The sequence below is a fragment of the Corapipo altera genome, unplaced genomic scaffold (genome assembly GCF_003945725.1).
Source record: "Corapipo altera isolate COAL_440 unplaced genomic scaffold, ASM394572v1 64, whole genome shotgun sequence".
In the NCBI taxonomy this organism is placed as follows: domain Eukaryota; kingdom Metazoa; phylum Chordata; class Aves; order Passeriformes; family Pipridae; genus Corapipo; species Corapipo altera.
This window is the reverse complement of record NW_020884893.1, coordinates 2187292-2188172: the sequence shown is the minus strand read 5'-3', so window position 1 is coordinate 2188172 and position 881 is coordinate 2187292.

Here is an 881-nt window from a genome sequence, read left to right as displayed (position 1 = left end):
GCAGTGTTCTTATGGTGAAGAGACTTGAGAGAATTTCCACCGGTATAAGCCAAGTTAGGTTTTTGGGAGTTGGGGGAGCAGAGCTGAATTGCAGCCCTGTCTGGTTTTGTGTGTAGTTTGCCCCACTCACCCCTTGCACTCACTTCGCACAAACACAACCAACTTAAACCCCTCATATTTTGGATCCACAGCAATGAAACACATTTGTTGTAGTTATTCTCAGTTGGCACAGAAGACTGCAATACCTTATTTCTGCATCCTTGTGTCCATAGTGGTGTGCGTACTCCTGTGTGACACTGGGAGGATGAGGTGTTTGTGTGAGCACCCTCAGCGCCGGGCAGGGACGGGGTGTAGGGCTGGGGGTGCTCCCTGTTCGAGCACAGCTGTGGTGTGTTCATGGCCCTGTGCTGAGCTGGTGTGGCACGGGTGTGCTGTGTGACTGCGCTGTGCGTGTGTGAGGCTGTGCAAGAACGTGTGTAAAGTGCAGGGTGCTGGGGGGGCGTGAGGGGTACAAATGAGTGTGAGGTGTGTGGGTGAGTCTGCAGTGTGTGCAGGGTACGAGTGAGTGCGTGTGAGGTGTGTGGGTGTGAGGTGTGTGCAGGGGGGTCTGCAGTGCAAGGGGGCGAGGGGTGTGTGTGTGGGATGAGAAAGTGCAGGTGCAAGGTGGTGTGAGAGGTGTGTGTGTGTATGGTGTGAGGGGCTGCGCAGGGAGAGTGAAGGAGTACAGGGTGTGAGATGTGTGTGTGTGAGGGATCTGAGGGGGGTATGTGTGAGAGGAGCTGTGTGGAGTGTGGAGATGAGGGTGCACGGCTGTGAGGGTGTGCAGGATCGGGTATGAGGACAGGGGGCTACGAGGGTGTGCGGGGTCGGGTGATGAGGAC